Raw genomic sequence first — 17,907 nt, forward strand, 5'->3', positions numbered from 1 at the left:
GAATTTAAGGAGATAACCCTGCTCCTCTGAACATGCTGAACAACATTCAGCAGAATTGTCTCCAACTCTATTTTTGTTTAAATGTCTTACTTTTATTTCTAAGTAGGTAAATGTTGAATTCTAGTACTTAACATATTTTTATCTTTTGACTAAGAAAGTTGATGTGTTACTATATTTTATTTTATAATGAAACTACCACATTGTCCTCTGTCAATTCTATAATCCTTGTAGGGCTTTGGGTCTAAGATTTGCTAATGGTGTGCCCTAACCTCCTTGAGCTTTGCTGTCCTCATTGGAGAAATGGAACTGTATTTAGAGTGCCATGTGCAGCACAGAGGCTGTATGCTGTGCAGTGTGAAAGATGCTTGCACAACTGGACACCACAGCTCAACTATCTACGTTAGAATACAGGTTTAATCTTTGTAACAGAGGCTCAAAATTAGTGACTTAACAAGGTATCAGTTGATTTCTCTCTCATGGGTCAATCTGATTAACTGAATGTAAGCAGATCAACACTGTCACAGCAGAGTCACAGGTCCTAGGCTCCTTCTCCATTGCTTCTCTGCCATCCCTAGGCTGTTGTCCTATACACATGATCCAAGAAGGCTAACTGCAACATCTGCATTTCAGGCGGCAGGATGAAGGGAGGAGGGAAGAGGGGCCATGTTGCCATCCTTGAAGGACATGTCTTAGAATTTGCTCACATCATTTCCCCTCCTGTCACATTGGCCAGAATTTGGTCATGCGGTCCTTTGTGATTGCAAGAGATTCTGGAAAATGTTGTCATTTTCCCAGTAGTGATAATCCAAGTATGCTATGCAAGAAGGAGTGACTTATTGGACAGTTAGATGGGGAGGAAGTACACTGACTATATTTCCTTGTTTTCTGTGTTCTTGACACTCTGGTATTTGGGGCCTTGATCCTGGAGGGACTGCTCCTCCTGGAGCTAGCTAATTCCTAAAGAAGAGCATGCCTCCCATTCAGAAGCCAACCAATCCAGAGCCCATACCCTCAACCATCTCTTTTATCAAATGCTCACACACCAAGCTAACACAATCCCTACATCTTCCCGGAGCCAGGGGCTGGACAATTAGGGACCACCTCTACAGCCCAGGGCCTGCCAAACTATTCAAACCATCCAACCCCAAAGTTACTCAGTGAACCTACCCCGTCTTGTCCATACCTCCCACAAAATAATGATAATAATTATAATAATAATAATAAAAGGCTCTGGATCATGTTCTGCTCTCGCTTCTCTTCTGGCTTTTGACCATCCCTGGTCCTTCTCCAGGTGACCCTGTGGGGCATGCCGTTCATCTATTTCTAGGGATCTGTGAGTACAAACTTCTTCCTTCATGACAATCATTTCCATATCTGCAGTCTTACCATATCTGACTAAAACTAATTCTGGGTACATTTTTTTTTAACAGCTTTATTAGAGTATAATCGCTTTACAATGGTGTGTTAGTTTCTGCTTTATAACAAAGTGAATCAGTTATACATATACATATGTTCCCATATGTCCTCCCTCTTGCGTCTCCCTCCCTCCCACCCTCCCTATCCCACCCCTCTAGGTGGTCACAAAGCACCAAGCTGATCTCCCTGTGCTATGCAGCTACTTCCCACTAGCTAGCTATTTTACTTTTGGTAGTGTATATATGTCCATGCCACTCTCTCACTTTGACCCAGCTTACCCTTCCCCCTCAAGTGCATTCTCTAGTAGGTCTGCATCTTTATTCCCGTCTTGCCCCTAGGTTCTTCTGACCATTTTCTTTTCTTTTCTTTTTTTAACTCTTTTTTCTTTATTCTGGGTACATTTTTAACATAGGGAGCAACTAGGAGTCTCTGCCAGAGGGCCTGTTACTATCTTTCAAATATACTACACAGGGATAGTTCAAGGATTAAGTCACTAGTGAACACTAACTTTGTAACTTTGTAAATACTAACATTCTATACAAATATAAAGACAGTTATACAATCCAAGAGTAAAAGATCTTTAATATGAAAATTTTTAATATTAATATTTATTGTGTCATGCAGTTGAAACTAACATCCCTCACCACTAACTTTTATTCTGATTTGGCAAACACTGTAAAAAGAATGGCCAGATTTGCGATGTGAGAGATGAAATCTCATCCCAGTGCTTGATGGTGAAGGGGCAAGTAGAAGCTAGATCCCCCAAGCTTTGGACACCTTCTATAGAGCCTTCTTGTCTTTATTTTGGTTGATTGTGGGGACAATGGTAATAGAAATTTCTTCCATGAATTACTGAAATTTTCCTTGGTTTTCCTTGTATTACCTTTAATTTTTATCACTGAGCACACTAATAAGAAAACTAGGAAGACAGAATCTTCCATTTAGTCGCCTTTAACTATTAACACTGAGAAAAGAGGTTTATTTTGTCCAAACTATTTCTCAACTGTTGGACTTCAAATGTATGTGTATTACAAGGAAAAATCTCCCAGCAAAAGCTGCAACACAGATATAATACAATTCATTTGTAGGACAAACTTTTTGTGTGGTTGACAAACTTGATACAAATGAGAAAAAGTGTACTTATTTATATTGGACATTCCTGAATTTCACTCACAGAAATTCCAATTTAGTGCGTTTGAAGAAGGGCTCAGGCACCTGCAATTTTACAAGCATCACAAGTAATTTTTTAATATACATTTTTGTTAATACCTTTTGAGATATAATTCATATACCATACAACTCACCCATTTAAAGTGTACAATTAAATGCTTTTTATTGTATTCACAGAGTTATGCATCCATCAGTGCTAACATAATCCATAACATTTTCATTACCACAAGAAACACCATACCCATTAGCAGTCAACCCCATTTCCCCGTACTCCCCAGCCCTAGGCAAAGCACTAGTCTATAGTCTCTCTATATACATTTGCCTATTCTGGACATTTCATGTAAGTGGAATCATACATTATGTGATCTTTTGTGTCTGGCTTGTTTCCCTTAGAGTAATGTTTTCAAAGTTCATCCATGTTGTAACATGCATATATCAGTACTTCAGTCCTTTTTATTTTTGAATACTATTCTTTTATATGGATATACCATATTTTATTTATTCATTCATCAGCTGATGGGCATGTAGGTTGTTTCCACTTCTGGCTACTGTGAATAATGCTTCTATGAACATTTGATTATAAGTTTCTGTGTGGACATACGTTTTCATTTCTCTCAGATATATACCTAGGAGTGAAGTTTCTGGGGCAAATGAGTAACTTTATGTTGAACCTTCCGAGGAATAGTCAGACCATTTCCCAAAGTGGCTGCACCATCTCACATTCCCAGTGCCGGAATGTGAGGGTTCTGAATTTCAGCACATATCACCAACACTTGTTATGTGACATTTTTTTTTTTCCTTTTTTCTTTTTTTTTTTGCGGTACGCGGGCCTCTCCATCGCTGTGGCCTCTCCCGTTGCGGAGCACAGGCTCCGGACGCACAGGCTCAGCGGCCATGGCTCACGGGCCCAGCCGCTCCGCGGCATGTGGGATCTTCCCGAACCGGGGCACGAACCCATGTTCCCTTCATCGGCAGGCGGACTCTCAACCACTGAGCCACCAGGGAAGCCCTGTTATCTGACATTTTAATTCCAGCCATCTTAGTGGGTGTGAAGTAGTATTTCATTGTGGTTTTGAATAATATTTTCCTGATAGTTAATCAGCATCTTTTCATGTGTTTACTGATTATTTGTATATCTTCTTTGGAGAAATACCCATTCAGACACTCTGCTCTTTTTAAAAAATTAGGTTATTCGTCTTTTTCTTATGGAGTTGTAAAAGTACTTTATAGACTCTAGATACAAGTTCCCTAAGACAGATGATTTGCAAAAATCGTCTCCTATTTGTGGATTGTCTTTTCACTTTCTTTAAGCACAATTGTCGTGCAGCTCCATGTTTTCATCTTCCTGCTATTGCTTGTGATTTTGGTGTCAGAGCTATAAATTCCAAATGATTTTTTGCAGTGACACAAGATATAGCTTGAGAAACGCTGACCTAGCTGCAGATGGTCCTTGACTAGTTCATTCTTTTTTTAAAATAATTAATTAATTAATTAATTTTGGCTGCATTGGGTCTTTGTTGCTGTGTGTGGGCTTTCTCTAGTTGTGGCGAGCTTGGCAGTGTTCCTCTTCCTGTACTGCTGAACCAGAGGAAGAGCTCTTCTACTTTCATGGAGTTGCCAAAATGCTGTGAATCAGAAGAAATTCTGGAATTTGGTATGGGATTACCTAATCTCTGGAATGCCTAGAAGGTTTTTATTCAAATGAGACATAAAGGTCTGGGATATGAAGCTCATGAACACACACAGGTACACAAGGGCACAGAAAGAAAACCAAGGGGCTATGGCAGAGGAGACTGGAGGAAAGGCTTTTATAATTCCTTTCTTTGCAGGCAAATCTTTTTTTCACCCATGAGATACATATGGCTGCATCTCTGGACAACCTGACAACTTGTTGTTCACCTCACTGATATCTCTCACACTGCTTTCCACCTATACTATGTTTCACTGTGTGTGTGTGTGTGTGTGTGTGTGTGTGTGTGTGTGTGTGTGTAGAGGGTTGTCTATTTTCTCTCTTCTCCTCAAGGGAGAAATAAAAAGGAGGCTACAAGAGAATAATTCACAGAAATTCAGGATGTCTGTAGGAAGTGGAACTCAGCATAGGAAGTGGATTTGTTGCTCATCCTTGTACCTACCTGAACAGGAGCAAAGATATTTGGAGAGAAGTGATTGGAAGGACAGAGGGCATGGGTAGCCTGTGTTCCCACTGTTTGGTCTGGGAAGAACCAGGGTTTGGAGTATTTTGATGGGCTAAGTAACAGAGCAGAAAGTAGCTGCACTAAGCTGCCTTGCTGGTGTCCCAAGGGTGGCCTGTCAGACTAGGGGACCACCGCACCAGGGGATATGGGGCATATCAACTGAGGTCAAATGGAGGAGGGTGAAAGAAGCACAGCTGCATCTCCTAGGGCAGGGAATTGCACAGGGGGATGTCCCTTAGAGACTCTTGGAAAGTACACATGTGTCCTCGGTGGCCAGAGTTGAGATACCTGCCACACCAAGGGCATCAGCTGTCAGTCACTGTTATCCAAGGAAGCTTTCATGATTCCAAAGAGGATTATAACAGCAGCCACTTAAGTAAGAGGGTCTTGTTCCTTTCCTTCACCCTCTCTTCTGCCATTTCATAACAAAGATGCTGAAGCCAGGAAAAGACCAAAAGCAGGGTCTCAGAGCAGCCTGCTGGGTCACATCCTCCCCTCCCCGATTCATGTCCCTTGAGCCACAGAAATAGAAGCTTTGGTAGAAAGAAAACCTTAATTCCTATATGAGGTTAGCATTTTAAACTCTGTAAAAACAGGCATATATTAATGAAAAGTGTACAGATTGTTATGAAATCTGCCCAAGATTCAAGAACTTTATTCTCAATGTGAAGGGGACATTTGATATAGTAGTTTGGGTAGTGACTGGAAAAATAAAACCCAATAACTTCCAGGTTTTTATTTTTTCACCTCACTGAGTAGAGTCTGCCAAATAACCTGGTTTTAAGCAACCTAATTTTGTTCTCACCTCTGCTCTTTACTACTCCCCCACTGTTTTCCAAACATCATCTACTCATCTGTTCCCAAGTTAACACTATCCTCCCTCAGGATATTCTATTTGTGATCAGTCCCTTCTGTCTTCGTTAGGCATCTCTGAGTCATCTTAGGAAATAATTCCCAATTACAATTGCGTTTCTGGCTTATTGCTCAGGTGTGGGCATTCTTGATCTCTACTTCTCCACTTCCTCCGCTTCTAAGGACACAATTATCATTCCCACAGGAGGTATCCTTTCCTATTTTGTTTACAGTCTGACGTGCCAGTCTCTACTTATGAATAAGGTAAAATTGTTCTTTCAGATCTCAGAATACATCGTCTCAAAGATTTTAAGTCATGTGGCGCCTACTCATTGAGAGTATACATTGAGGAGGGCAGAATTAATGGTATTATTGTTTACAATTCCCTTACGAAAATGAAGCCACTGTTTCCACTTGGTTTGCTGGGGATTTGGATTCCTCAACTGCAAGAGGAAAAGGGGCTCTCTTGGCCCCTGGAACTGGGGCCCAGGTGGAGTCAGGGCTGCTGATGGCACATGGTGAGGACAGATGGCCCAAAAAAAGGGGAGCTGGGTAGGTATGGGGAATCTTCCCTGCCTGCTACATTTTGGCCCCAACCTTCCTTATTTCTCAGGGCATAGAACACACTCAGCAGAGTGTTCATTCCACATCTATTCAACACATATATGCTGAGCACCTACTATGGGTCAGGCACTGGGCTAAGGAACTGTATACAGCGTGAACCTAACATATAAAGGCCCTGTTCTCACAGAACTTCCACCAGCGACTACACGTCTGAAGTAAGAGGACTTTGCAGAAAGTGAATTTATAGTCCTTCTAGACTGTAACTTCCATGAATTTAAGATTCATTTACGATTTCCAGGACAGCAATTTTTGGGCCTCATCTGGCTAGTTCTTCCTGGGGGTTGAGTTGTATGAGGGAGTCAACCTAGATCTGTGGGCGGGAGAGGAGGCACTGAGATTCAGGCTGGGGATCCTGTTAAGACAGCGCTGGGTGTGGGAAAGGTAGCAGTAGGGATGATGCTGGTGTGGGTGGAAAGTGGCCTAAGAAGGAGGAGCTTCTGGATGGATTCACACTCCTCCCTGATATCCTAAGACTGTCATCTCATCTTACCCCAACCCAGGTAGAAAACCTGTTGTCAGCCCTGCAGTCCTAGCCAGTGCAGGTGGTGATTAGAATACGGAGAATTACAGCAGCAGTAATTGGTACCCCACCTGTATCCACTTACTGTTATCATTTCTGTGCATGCTGGACCAACTTCTCATTGCAGACCCAGCATCATTTAACCTGAGAGCTTCCTCTGGCCACCAGAGCCCAGTCTGCCTGCACCCATGCAGAAGTGGCAGACTTACCCCCTTGGAAAAGCCCTCAACCAATGACAGGTGTATAAATATTCCAGCTCCCTCTCTCTCAGATGGGATACCACTGAGGTTCATGTTCTGCATGGTTTCTCAGCATCCCCTGGTGGGACCAAGCTCCAGTTGCCCGTAGTGACAATCTACTTGAAATGTACCCTTCATTAGCTTCCTTCCCTGCTCTGTCTCCTTCCCTACTTCTCTATAGACATTTCTTGGCCTTGCCTCCCAAATAAACTACTTGCATTCAAATCCTTGTTTCAGGGCTTGTCTCAACGAGAGCCCAAGCTAAGATAGACATTGTGTTTTTCCTGTTTCTAAAAAATGTCATTGAGGTTTTGATAGGGATCCCATTGAATCTATATATATCTTTGGGTAGTATGAACAATATTAACTTTTCTAACCATGAACACAAGCCATCTTTCCATTTATTCGTGGCTTCTTCAATTTCTTTCCTTAATGTCATTTAGTTTACAGTGCATAGAGCTTTCACATCCACAGTTAAATTTATTCTTAACTAAATATTTTATTGTTTTTGATGCTATTATTTTCTTTATTTCTTTTTCAGATAGTGGTTACTGTGTGGAAATGCAACTGATTTTTGTGCATTGATTTTGCATTCTACAACTTTACTAGTTTATTAATGCAACAGTTTTTTGATGAAGTCTTTAGAATTTTCTATAAACAAGATTGTATCATTAATAAACTGAAACAATTTTACCTCTTCTTTTCTGATTTGGATACATTTTTTTTTTCTTTTTCTTTCCTAATTGTCATGGCTAGAACTTCTAGTACTATTTTGAATAGGAGTGGTGAGAGTGGGCAAACCACTCTCACTTTGTCTTGTTCCCAATCTTAGTGGGAAAGCTTTCAACCTTTCACTTTTGAGTATGATGTTAGCTCTTGGATTATCATATATGGCCTTTTATGTTGAGAGTAGGTTGGTTGTTGCCAGTGGATGAGAGGTGGGGGAAATGGGGGGAGATTGGTCAAAGGGTACAAACTTTCAGTTATAAGATGAGTAAGTACCAGGGATCTAATGTACAGCATGGTGACTATAGTTAACAACACTGTGCTGTATACTTGAAAGTTGCTGTTAGAGTAGAGTGTTAATATTCTCCCCATAACAAAAAAAAAAGGTAATTATGTGAGTTAAAGGATGTGTTAACCAAGTTTATTGTGGTAAACCTTTCACAATATATGCATGTATCAAATCAGCACATTTTACACCTTAAACTTATACAATGTTGTGTGTTAATTATATCTCAATAAAACTAGGGGAAAAAAATAAATGTTTTGTGAAATTGTATGGGAAGGAGGAGGTAGTCACAGGCAGCTACCAACAGAGAGAAAAAGAGATAAAAATTCCCCAAAGGAGTTGCAGAAATAGGGCACGGGAAGGGCCATTATACATTCACAACTGCAGTTTTGAGTGAAACTAAATTTGATGTTATATTTAAAATAAAATTATTTCAACTTTCTGAGGACTAAGAAGAATAACAGTTTTTAGCACAATGTTCTTTTTTCTAGTTTTTTAATGTCTACATTTGATACTCATGTTCAACAGCCAAGGGCCCTAGTGTCCTTGGAGTGAGCAATTTCCTTGAATTCTTTTCTTGTTAGAATGACATTTAATGCTTTCCTTCCACCTTTTAACTTGTTTTTTAAACATCTTTATTGGAGTATAATTGCTTTACAATGGTGTGTTATTTTCTGCTCTATAACAAAGTAAATCAGCTATACATAAACCTATATCCCCATATATCTCCTCCCTCTTGCATCTCCCTCCCACCCTCCCTATCGCAACCCTCTAGGTGGTCACAAAGCACCAAGCTGATGTCCCTGTGCTATGCAGCTGCTTCCCACTAGCTATCTATTTCACATTTGGTAGTGTATATATGTCCATGCCACTCACTCACTTCGTCCCAGCATACCCGTCCCCCCACCCCACTGTGTCCTCAAGTCCATTCTCTCCATCTGCATTTTTATTCTTGTCCTGCCCCTAGGTTCTCCAGAACCTCTTTTTTTTTTGGATTCCATATATATGAATTAGCATATGGTGTTTGTTTTTCTCTTTCTGACTTACTTCATTCTGTATGAAGGTCCATCCACTTCACTACAAATAACTCAATTTCATTTCTTTTTATGGCTGAGTAATATTCCATTGTATATATGTGCCACATCTTCTTTATCCATTCATCTCTCGATGGACACGTAGATTGCTTCCATGTCCAGGCTATTGTAAATAGAGCTGCAATGAACATTACATGAATCTTCTTGAATTATAGTTTTCTCACTGTATATGCCCAGTAGTCGGATTGCTGGGTCGTATGGTAGTTCTATTTTTAGTTTTTTAAGGAACCTCCATACTGTTCTCCATAGTGGCTGTATCAATTTACATTTCCACCAACAGTGCAAGAGGGTTGCCTTTTCTTCACACCTCTCCAGCATTTATTGTTTGTAGATTTTTGGATTATGGCCATTCTGACTGGTGTGAGGTGATACCTCATTGTAGTTTTGATTTGCATTTCTCTAATGGTTAGTGATGTTGAGCATCCTTTCATGTGTTTGTTGGCAATCTGTGTATCTTCTTTGGAGAAATGTCTACTTAGGTCTTCTGCACATTTTTGGATTGGGTTGTTTGGGTTTTTTTTGATATTGAGCTTCATGAGCTGCTTGTATATTTTGGAGATTAATCCTTTTCAGTTGCTTCATTTACAAGTATTTTCTCCCATTCTGAGGGTTGTCTTTTTGTCTTGTTTATGGTTTCCTTTGCTGTGCAAAATCTTTTAAGTTTCATTAGGTCCCACTTGTTTATTTTTGTTTTTATTTCCATTTCTCTAGGAGGTGGGTCAAAAGAATCTTGCTGTGATTTATGTCATAGAGTGTTCTGCCTATGTTTTCCTCTAAGAGTTTGATAGTGTCTGGCCTTACATTTAGGTCTTTAATCCATTTTGAGTTTATTTTTCTGTATGGTGTTAGGGAGTGTTCTAATTTCATCCTTTTACATGTAGCTGTCCAGTTTTCCCAGCACCATTTATTGAAGAGGCTGTCTTTTCTCCACTGTATATTCTTGCCTCCTTTATCAAAAATAAGGTGACCATAGGTGTGTGGGTTTATCTCTGGGCTTTGTATCCTGTTCCATTGATCTATATTTCTGTTTTTGTGCCAGTACCATATTGTCTTGATTACTATAGCTTTGTAGTATAGTCTGAAGTCCAGGAGCCTGATTCCTCCAGCTCCATTTTTCTTTCTCAAGATTGCTTTGGCTATTTGGTGACTTTTGTGTTTCCATACAAATTGTGCAATTTTCTGTTCTAGTTCTGTGAAACATGCCATTGGTAGTTTGATTGGGATTGCATTGAATCTGTAGATTGCTTTGGGTAGTATAGTCATTTTCACAATGTTGATTCTTCCAATCCAAGAACATGGTATATCTCTCCATCTGTTTGTATCATCTTTAATTTCTTTCATCAGTGTCTTATAGTTTTCTGCATACAGGTCTTTTGTCTCCTTAGGTAGGTTTATTCCTGGGTACTTTATTCTTTTTGTTGTGGTGGTAAATGGGAGCGTTTTCTTAATTTCACTTTCAGATTTTTCATCATTCGTGTATAGGAATGCAAGAGATTTCTGTGCACTAATTTTGTATCCTGCTACTTTACCAAATTCATTGATTAGCTCTAGTAGTTTTCTGGTAGAGTCTTTAGGATTCTCTATGTATAGTATAATGTCATCTGCAAAGAGTGACAGCTTTACTTCTTCTTTTCTGATTTGGAGTCCTTTTATTTCTTTTTCTCCTCTGATTGCTGTGGCTAAAACTTCCAAAACTGTGTTGAATAATAGTGGTGAGAGTGGACAATCTTGTCTTGTTCCTGTTCTTAGAGGAAATGGTTTCAGTTTTTCACCATTGAGAACGATGTTAGCTGTGGGTTTGTCATATATGGCCTTTGTTATGTTGAGGTAAGTTCCCTCTATGCCTACTTTCCGGAGGGTTTTTATCATAAATTGTGTTGAATTTTGTCAATAGCTTTTTCTGCATCTGTTGAGATGGTCATATGGTTTTCCTCCTTCAGTTTGTTAATATGGTTTATCACATTGATTGATTTGCGATTATTGAAGAATCCTTGTATTCCTGGGATAAACCCCACTTGATCATCCACTTTTTAACTTTGGTTTGATTTATCAACTCTGGAAGACTTTCAGAAACTTAAAATGAATTTGAGTACATATCATCGAGCCAACTGTTTTTATAATGGAAAAGTAAGAAACACAGTTTCTTCATCTATAACTAGATTAATGCCCAGGATTCAATGTCAGTAGAATGTGTGTGTGAAGAGATTTTCTAGTAAAGGAAATAGATTTGTTGGGCTACGATTCTTCACTAATCTATTTGTAGTCAGTGGCGTGTTTTTTTTTTGTTTTTGATTTTGGGTTTTTTTGCGGTACGCGGGCCTCTCACTGTTGTGGCCTCTCCCGTTGCGGAGCACAGGCTCTGGACGCGCAGGCTCAGTGGCCACGGCTCACGGGCCCAGCCGCTCCACGGCATGTGGGATCTTCCCGAACCGGGGCCCGAACCCGTGTCCCCTGCATCGACAGGCGGACTCTCAACCACTGCGTCACCAGCGAAGCCCCCAGTGGCGTATTTTTAAATGATGGCTGAGTGAACCAGCAAAGGACACACACACACAAATACTTTTTTCCCCCTCTAAGTTCATTTGTCATTGTGTAGGTCATAAGCTTGACTACTCTAATAAATTAATTTTTTTCTATAGAAATTATAAGCTTCTTTAGGATGGGAAGCAATTCTTACCTTCTGAATTATTCCTGAATACCTAAGGTCTAAAACAGTGCACATAGAAGGTGCTCAGTAAATGTTTGTGGACTTGAGCAAAGAAAATAGAAGCGAAATTGAGAGCAGTCTGTTTGTGACAAGTATTTGCTGAGTCTATAGATGTTCTTCTCTTCTTTTTTTCTTGATGAGTTATAGCAAATACTTAATCTCGTTTGTATCACAGGGTTAAAATGTGATCACTCATATTTTGTGACAAGAGCCTAAAGTCCCTGACATTCATCTCGTCCTTCAATTCTTTTTACTGATAGAATAAAAATAACTGCTGTTACTTCTACTCCCTGTTCTGATACCTGTACTAGAGTCCTCCAAACATTCTTCTCACTCTGCAGAACGTCCTTTGTTTTCTGTCTTAGTTCCACCTTTGCTCACAGGAGACAGTAATGATCTTATGTTGGCTTTTTGCCCCAGCCATGGTGCTTTCATTAAGTTTCTTGTCCTCTGGGTCCCATTGTCCTCTAATTAAATACATGGAGCTTGGTACTCACTGAAAATACACAGCAACTGCTAAAGTTTTGCCTCTTAAGAAAACCTCTGCGTTGCTCTCTGCCCTGCCGCATAGATTCTAAGATCTCTACCGCTTCCTTGTGTTCAGAAACAAGATTCTTCGGTTTGCCTTGGTTCAGTCAGACAGATGCTTTATAAAAATAAATTAAAAAAAAAAAAAAACACCTTATACTTGTCAGTCTGTGGGGAGGAAAAGAAAAGAGATTGAGAAAGTGACTAAGGTTGCTATCTTTGACTCAATTTAGTTGGACTGCTTTATTTATGCCTTGATCTTTCCCTTTACAAAAACGATGGCATTTTTGATACTCTCCTCCAGGCAGCCTCCCCAGGGCAAGTGCAGATGTGCTGAGCCATTTGGCTGCAGCATGGACCTACTCAGAGAGCCTCCCTTCTCCCCAATGAAGTCATCTCCTCTCAGCAGCCCAGCCTTTCCCATCACTCCATGTTGGAACTTGGCTTTGGCTTGCATAGTTCTGTCATGATGTAGATGGTCTTCCAGTTAAGTTCTGGAGAAATCTACCCAACCATGAACAGGACATTTACAGCAAAAAAAAAAAAAAAAAAAAAAAGAACTCTTTTATTGAAAGAAACATTTTACTGTAACATTTTGATTTGGAGGTTGGGGAGCAAAGGCTTGGTATCTGATTTCTGGGGGAAAAAATCGCATTCTTCATGGCTTTCTAAGGATATTTGTCTGTATTTAATTTCTCTGAGTAATTTATATACTTCAGGCTAAAGTGTAATGAGCTTGTCACCATCACTTTGCCTTTTGTAGGCTTTCTTTTATTTTTTAAAGTAAGCAACAAAGACCTTATATTATTGAATAGTTCTGCATTTCCTAGAAACCAAAGAAGATTTGAAGTGTTGGGTAAAATGTCTTTCCCTAATCTGTAAATTTTTTTTTTTAAAGCAATCTTAAAGGGTTGACTTCCTTTTTCTAGGGTCTTTGGAATTCATTAAAGGTGCATTTTTAATCTTTCACATTCTTTCACCACCCAGAGAGGATATTTGCTTCATTGTGCCTAGGATCAGCCAGATCAGGGACTTGAAATGTGAACTCTGTTTTCGGAGTGTGGATGGGACTGGAACCTTGTCATTCCTAGTGCAGCAACAGATAATACGATGTCTAAGAACACTTCACCTGATCAATAAAAAAGGAGAAGACTGAAATGTGATCCTAAAGGACCTCAGAAGGAGGTTTAGATAAAGATAATGAAATTCTCTGGAGACCCACCTGACATCTACACCTTTCTTCTCTAAGTCTTTGGCTGGCTGCCCTCTGACCTCAGCCAAGTTCCTAAAGACAAGATCAAGGCAATGAAGCAAGGCACGTAGCTTCTGGCTTCTGGTTTCTTGTAGACACCAGCGCTGGGAATGAAGAGCTTGTTTTATCTACACCTGGGACCATGGAGTTTACATACAGAACATCCCCAGTACAAGGACATGATTTAAAGGGGGATGCACAGAATGATATTTTAATTACTGTTTAATTCAGACAAGTGTATTGGGCAAATATAGTTTTAGTTATAAAAGCTGCAAATATATATTTTCTCATTCAAGAACTTTTGATGATTTTTCAGACATAGGAGAATAAGAAATAACTTTCTCTCATTCTCTTTTTCTTGATTAAAGAAAGAGAGAAAGGAAGGAAGGAAGGAAGGAAGGAAAAGGAAAAGAGAGGAAAGGAAAGGAAAGAAAGGGAAGGGAAGGAAAGAAAAAACAAACAAAGAAAGATAAAGATGTCCTCAAGGAGAGTTACATAGAAATAATACAGCTGTAGACTCTATCCTGGATGTACCAGGTATGCTTTCCTTTTTGTTCTTTCTCTATCATACATAGCTAGAGGGCGAAATCTGCCTTAGAGAAAGAAAGCAGATATTCAGGGGTGTCATTTCATTCTGGTTATTTGACAGCTTGAAGAAGCATTTAATTTTCTAAATAATAATGTTACAAGCCAAGGTAAAGAAAAGGCATGCAGTTTAAAACTTTTCAACTTTGTCCAAGTTCTGACTAGTTATGTCTGCCTGAGAAAGTGCCTTTGCCCCGTAGAACTACTCAATCAAGAGTTGTAATGTCTATGGGCACTACAAGGAACCAAAACGTTGGAGGGCTGGAGAAACACATTTGGCAAGATAAAGGAAAATATCTCAGTATATAAGGAGTAGCTGACCCATAATTTTAATCATGTTCCATTATGTACAGATGGTATTATTTGTAATGAATGTTAACCATTAACATTTGCTTGAAAATGGATATTAATCTGCTATTAGTTTCTTGTTTCTGCTCTAGGTCTCCTTTGTAGAAAAGTTTTACTTAACTGTATTATGAAGGGAGAACAGGGTAATGGGGAGATAATAAGCTTTTCAGATTGGGAGATCTACCACTTAAAAAGTGGCTGTGGGCAGGACACTTAAATTCTTTGGAACTCAACTAGGTTCACTCAAATTTAAAAATGAGAATAATAATATATACCTTGAAGTGTTTCAGAGAAAGATCTAACCTAATGCCTGGGTATAAACTTCAATAAAGACTCTTTTATTTCATTTTTCTCCCTTTCTGAGTGAGCTCATCTCGGTCATAAAGATGCTATGAGGAGCACTGAAAAGACCACTGGACCAGGAGTCAAGAGCTGTGTGCTGGTAACAGCTTTGTTATTAATCGTGTAATTTTAGGAAAGTCACTTTCTGGGCCTTAGTTTGCTTATCTGTTAAACGTAAAGGTTGAACTCCAATTCTGTTCTATGACTCTGTTATTCTAAATATATTTTAATGGACTAGAATCTCAGTGTTGGAAATGGTCGTATAATAACTGTACTAAGAATAAATAAATCATTTTGAAAACAAATAAGTTGATTTCCAAATCCTAGAATTAATAGTTACATCGTTCACTGTAGTGAGCTCATAGATAGATAGGTAGATAGATAGATAGATAGACAGATAAATAAATAATGCACATTTTGAGGACTGAAGTTCTCCTAACAAATCTTCTACCTGTTTATTAATTAAAATCTATGATCATGCAGAACACATACAACTTTCAAAAGAAACATTACAACAAGAGTCTAGGCTGCTACAAGTTTTAAAGTATGAGCTTAAGCCAACCTACTCAAAGAAATTCAGAGTGAAAATGGACTTTCTCCTTTAATCATCACTCTGTGAGGTGTTGTGTTTGATATAATTTTATAAGTAGGGACTTCAGAGAGAAGAATTATCTCATTTTCCATATTTGGAATACTTCCATATTTGTGTAGAAAGAAAAGTTTGCTCTCCACTCCAGTATCCCCAGTGTTAAACTGATATGCACCTTGGATTTATTTTGTTTCCATTGTATAAACTCAATACTTGACTTCAAAGAAAAGTAAGATACAAAGTCCCTCTTTTCTAAGGGGCAGAAATCCTTTGTGTCAACTGGTTGACCCTTGCTCTGTCAGGTCCTATTGGAAGTCTTTTGTAACACAATGCAGGGGACTCTTCCATGTGTTGATGCTATTTACATAGTCGGGTGGACCTGGCTAGATATAAAAATCACATAAACTCATGAAAGATTATGGTCCCGTTTCCTGACCACAAGGATGGTGATTGATATATCCAAGGAACCTCTGTTACTCAGAAAAATTGCTAAATGTTCTACCATGAGGGGCACTTTGCAACACTGAGGGAAAGAAAGAAAGAAGAAAGCTGAATCTAGACTTCTGTAGGTTTGTGGCAGGGGAAGAGGATCTGTTTGAATCCGACAAGGGATTTGCTTCGGGGAATTTCCTGTCCGGCCCATTATTACCGGGGTTTTTGTAGATTGCGCAATGACGTTGGGTTCCCCATTGGGCAGCTCCCGGGGAAAGCAATGGGGAATTCTTACGCTTTCCCTCTAGGTCTCAGAAGGATCTCGTTTTCTCAGTGTCTCTTTCAGGTTGGCAGAAGCCAGGAGCCTGACACTTCCCTCAGATGGGACAGGCAGGCTCGGTGGCCGCGTAAACACACTGTAACCAAGTTCTTTGCTGATTTTACAGAGTTTCATTTGCTCCCAAGAAGCCCTGACGGTACTCAATTGTCTAGTGCTGGCCTGCCCCACAGGAGCCTGGGGGCTCCTTTCCCCTAACCCAGAACTAGCAGCACGGGGGGCGGGGAAGCAGGGGTGGGGAGGGGTGGGAAGGCAGTGGTTTCCTTGCGCACAGCGCGATGTTACTTAGTGAGTCGCTGAATGGGGAGCGCTGCTGTCCCCAAGCCGATTGGTACTTCTTGTCAGGAAGAAACGCCGAGAGGTGGGAGTGCCTGGGGAGGGAGGCAGGCGGTCCCTACCGCAAGCGCGGGGAGCTGCCTTTCCGCTCCTTTGCCTGCTTTCCAAGCCTGGGCTTTTAGGAGTGGCTGAAGCTGCGGAGCGCTCGAGGAGCCTGTGAATGAACCCTCCTCCTCTTCCTCCTCCTCCTCCTCGCTGAGTCTCCTCCTCGGTGCTGACGGTACTGTGATATAATGATGATGGGTGTCACAACCCGCATTTGAACTTGCAGGCGAGCTGCCCCGAGCCTTTCTGGGGAGGAACTCCAGGCGGGCGGGCGCAACAGCCGCGAACATTAGGTGCTGTGGACAGGCGCTGGGACCGGGCTCTGCGGTCAGCCCCGCATCCTCCCGCATCCTCCAGCACCATCCCGCACCCTTCCCCAGGCCACCGCGCTTCCTATGTGACCCGCCCCGGCAACGCCGAGCCCATTCGCGCAGCGCTGAGGTGAATTTTTCCCCTCAACTGCAGTAAAGCCGCCTTTCAAGGTAATCACGTTTCTTTTGTTCCCCCTTAAAAAAAAAAAAAAGAAAAAGAAAAGAAAAAGAAAAACTTATAGGAAAAAAAATCGAGTTTAGAAAAAAAGAAGTACGTTGTAATTGGTAGAAGGCTTTAATTAAAGCTAAGAGAACTAGCTCTGAGAAATTAAGAAAATATGTGCACTGTAAAAAATGCAGGTAACTTTCAGAAGGATGTTTGGAGAGAAGAATACAGGGGAACCTTGGTGCTGAAAAAGATCCAGACAAAAGAAGCCCGGGGTGGGGTGGGAGTAGAAGGACAAATGGAATTGGGGGAAGGGAGGGAAGGGAATGCAGAGAACCCCTAGAAACGTCGTGGGGTCTTGAGCTGGAGAGGAGGGACCCGTGGCACCTTGATCCTTTTTTTTTCTTTCTCTTTTTTTTTTTAACCTGCTCGAGGCAAAAGTTTGAATGGGGACCACCGAGACTTGCTCACATACAAGTCCCCGAAGCCGCCTTGGTGCAGGCCACCTGGCTCCCGGCCCCTGATGTGTGGTCAGTGCCCGGCGTTCCTGGAAAGCTGTTCCCAAGCAGCTTCTGACAGGGCGATCCGGGACCTGCGCGGACGTGACCCCCTCAGCCCGCGGGCGGTCTGGGAGGAGGTCCGGTCGGGGAGGTGCAGGGTCCCCGGTCCGCGTCTCTTCGGCGACGCGGGGGCTGTCAAGGCTCTCTCCGGTGCCCCTGGGTTCTTTTGTCCTACGCGCGGTGCGCCGGAGCCGGCCGGGAGGGAGCAGGGGATGGGGGTGGGGTGTTTGGAGCGACGCGGAGGTCT

At 41.1% G+C, this 17,907-nt stretch overlaps 1 protein-coding gene across 2 annotated transcripts in view; it reads left to right on the plus strand.

Moving 5' to 3' along the window:
• The first annotated feature begins 16,534 nt into the window (after positions 1-16,534).
• Positions 16,535-17,907, plus strand: part of VCAN (versican) — a 113,608-nt gene continuing 112,235 nt past the window's right edge. Inside the window, exon 1 of one of the 2 annotated variants that reach the window (XM_067731172.1) lies at positions 16,535-17,105. The gene's annotated coding sequence lies outside the window, so the exon portion shown is untranslated. The remainder of the gene's footprint in view (positions 17,106-17,907) is intronic. The other variant, XM_067731174.1, reaches the window with a different exon arrangement.

Source organism: Pseudorca crassidens, chromosome 3 (genome assembly GCF_039906515.1).
Source record: "Pseudorca crassidens isolate mPseCra1 chromosome 3, mPseCra1.hap1, whole genome shotgun sequence".
In the NCBI taxonomy this organism is placed as follows: domain Eukaryota; kingdom Metazoa; phylum Chordata; class Mammalia; order Artiodactyla; family Delphinidae; genus Pseudorca; species Pseudorca crassidens.